Here is a 3,907-nt window from a genome sequence, read left to right as displayed (position 1 = left end):
ATACTTTCCTGTTGGATGCTTTCCCATAAAGTCTTATTTAACCGGCTGTGTCCCACCCCTAATCTTGTAAAAAATAGCCCCCTCTCTTCTGTCTCTTCCTGCCGTCCTCCCCTTCCCGACATTCCTCTGTACTTAGAATACATGTCTACCCTTAGTATCTTTATTCCACTGCTCCTGCCATCTCTGCACCACCACTGTCCATATCAGGCTTTTTGCCTCTGCCTTGCTCATTTGAAACCTAAACATCAACATCCCGAGGGGACTAAGTTCTTGTTTAGCCAGTACATCAACTGCCTTGTTTCCCTTCACACACACACTTGGGCTAGGACCCAAGTCAATCTTGTCTGTATACCCATCTGTCTAACCCTACCATGGGTTTGTAGTACGGCACAAAGCCGGTATTGTCTGCTACATGTACTAAAGGACTGCAGACTCCAACACAGCACATGAATCAGAGTACATAACTACTGTCTGGCTTGACTTCCTCCACCCGCCGCAAGGCCAGTATGGCCATCAGCGCTGCTGTATATACCGCCAGATGATCTGTAATACGTTTCCTGACTGCCACCCCACATTCCTGTACTACAGATGCTGGCCCAGTACGTCCTGTCCGTAGATCTTTTTGAACCATCTGTAAATGGCCACAATGCTGATACACTGTATCCAGATGTCTATTAAACAAATCAGATGGATGAACACTGTCCTCCATCTTTCTGTAGTCTCTCCATCACTTCTCGATCAACTACAAGAGCTGGGGAGGAGCCATGGTGGGTTCACAAGAATAGCTACTGTTGGACTACATTCTCTTCCCGACAGTCCCATCTATTACACACCCGAAGATCGTGTTCTGTCCTCGCTCATGTTCCCAGCATGCCTTTCACAGGATGAGACGCCCCATGTCCCTGTAGGTTCACCCAATAATTGCCAGCTGCTGTCTCATCTGCAATGTCATCTCCCCCATCTCCACATGTAGTCAGTGGAGTTTATTCATGGATGCCAAGGGAAGCCAGGTTTCTCCCAAAAAAATGTACCAATATAAAAAAAAATGACATTAATTTATTTTGTTTTCTGTGTTTCATAATTTCCCTTAAATTCGCAAGACGCTGAATGTATCTGGATGGAGATGGGGATTTGGACTGGAAACTGGGTGGTATATGCTCCTTGTGGTTTGAGGGGAACACTTGCATTTTTGTCAAGGCGGAGATGAGTGGCCGAGACAGAGGCATGCATGGACGCATCAATTCAGGCTACAGGCCTAATGACAGGTGGCAACCCATCATTCAGGGCAGGTGTGGCTTGAGCCCCACTTTTTTTGTTGTTGGGGGGGTTTTTGGTTTTTGTTATTTTGGCATTAATACGTGTCACATCAGTTTGCAAGCAATGTCAAATATATAATTATCATTGGGTTTAATAAAGTCACATACAAACATGGTCTCTTGTTTTCTTGAGTAATGCAGTTCCAAAAGGCAGGTGTTTCAGCCTAGCTCAGTGCTTTCTGTGGTGGATAATATTTGCCCACGAAGGACCGTCGCACCACCTTCCTGTTCAAGTGAGCACAGCACCACAAGGTGAGTCCAAAAATGTATTGTATGCTGCTGCATGAATGGAGTATGCCAAGGAGATATGTATACTGTAGCTAAGAAAGTAATATGAAGTATGTTGTGTAGTTTCATCACCAAAGCCCTATATACCACCCAACACTGTGACCTGTATGCTCTCGTTGGCTGGACCTCACTACTTATCCGTCGCCAAACCCACTGGCTCCAGGTCATCTATAAGTCTTTGATAGGTAAAGCCCTGCCTTATCTCAGTTCACTGGCCACCATAGTAACACCCACCTGTAGCACGCGCTCCAGCAGGTACATTGCACTGGTCATCCCCAAAGCCAACACTTACCTTGGCCGCCTTTCCTTCCAGCTCTCTGCTGCCATTGACTGGAACGAATTGCAAAAATCTCGGAAACTGGAGTCTTATATCTTCCTTTCTAACTTTAAGCATCAGCTGTCTGAGCAGCTTACTGATCACTGTACCTGTACATAGCCAATCTGTAAACAGCACCTCATCCCCATATTATTACTTACCCTCTTGCTCTTTTGCACCCCAGTATCTCTACTTGAACATCTATTACTCCCGTGTTAATGCTAAATTGTAGTTATTTTCGCCTCTAGGGCCTATTTATTGCCTACCTCCCTACTCTTCTACATTTGCACACACTGTACATATATTTACATTTTATTTTGTGTTATTGACTGTACATTTGTTTGTGTACCTCTGTTGTTTTTGTCACACTGCTTTGCTTTATCTTGGCCAGGTCGCAGTCATAAATGATAACTTGTTCTCAACTGGCCTACCTGGTTTAATAAAGGTGAAATAAAAAGAAAAGACAAGAACCACTATAAAATAAATATGGATATTTTCTTTCAGTCCTTGAAATGTGTCTGCCCTTATGGATTCACAGAAGATACATTACATGGCCAAAAGTATGTGAATACCTGCTCGTTGAATATCTCATTCCAAAATCATGGGCATTAATATTGAATTGGTTAAATTTGAGGAACTGACTTGTTGGAAAAGTGGTATCCTATGACAGTGCCACGTTGAAAGTCCCTGAGCTTTTCAGTACTGGCCATTCTACTCCCATGTTTGTCTATGGAGATTGTACAGCTTTTTTCTGATTTTGTACTCCCGTCAGCAACCGGTGTGGCTAAAATAGCCACATCCACTAATTTGAAGGGTTTTCAACATGTAGTGTATTTTATATAAGTTGTACAGGGCTCTGTAGCAGATGCTAGGTATTCAGATATCCAAAGAATGTCTGTCTAAATCTCTAAAATACAGGAGTGTACACTATTTACTGGTAAATCAAGAGAACTGTGTATTCAACAATGTTACATGGTAAAAGTAACATACCCCAAATTTTTTATGAACAGTGTAGTTCAGTGTGTCTGAGTGTCCCTCAGGTGTAGGGACACACAAGTGCAGAGAACTGTAGCTACAGATTGTTACACCAGATAATGTGATTTACCCAAAGATTTTTGCAGACATTTTGTCTATTTCAAGTCTTCTCTCATTGATAGAGACAGGTGGTTGTCCACCCCAAAATTCCTGTCTCGATCAATGAATGAAAAGACACGATGTCGGAGCACATACTGTTGGTATCTAGAATCCACTCCAGGAAGAAGCACAGGCACCACATGGTAATGTCTGTGAGACACAAACAAATACTATATTGTACAGTTTGAACAACAGTTGAACCATGCCAGCATAACATCAACATTAGGGAAGACTAGTTGAACATGTGCACAGGCACATAGATTACATTTACAATAATATCTAGACTAATAGAATGAAATATGGCATAACCCTCAACCTTTGCACAGTGGGCAGACTGTACAAATGAGCCTAGGTAGGTAGGCAGGCAGACAGTATCTACATACAACCATGTCCACTAGGCAAATATTTTTATAGTAAAATCAGCTCTAGTTTTTGAGATTTACCACAGTAAATTGTTGTGTAGTTTCTCCTCACTGTTTGCTAGTAAACTTAGGTAGTTTGCGGGATATGCAATACTTGTTATTTACATCTCTTTGGAATCCTATCTTGCATCATGCCTATAACTCTGTGAGATTTAAATGCATCCATGGTCATAACCATTGTCAACCCTCATCAATGTTACATAGCTAGCTAGTAAAATGATTTACAGTTGCTGATGTTACACATGCTTGCTAACAAGGTACAAATGTGAAGCGTGGTGCATAACATGTTAGCAGGTGCCAGGCTAAGTAGCTAGCCAACTCCAGTCGTGCTAATGTTTGCTGTTAAACCTAATTTTAGGTGGCTGGTTGTAATGTTGTAGCTTGCTTTTTAGTAGCTAGCCATATCTACAACTTAAAAGAGAGGTTTTACA

Source organism: Oncorhynchus mykiss, chromosome 17 (assembly GCF_057628025.1).
Source record: "Oncorhynchus mykiss isolate SJ-2025 chromosome 17, ASM5762802v1, whole genome shotgun sequence".
Lineage (NCBI taxonomy): Eukaryota > Metazoa > Chordata > Actinopteri > Salmoniformes > Salmonidae > Oncorhynchus > Oncorhynchus mykiss.
Note: the sequence above shows the minus strand (reverse complement) of the source record.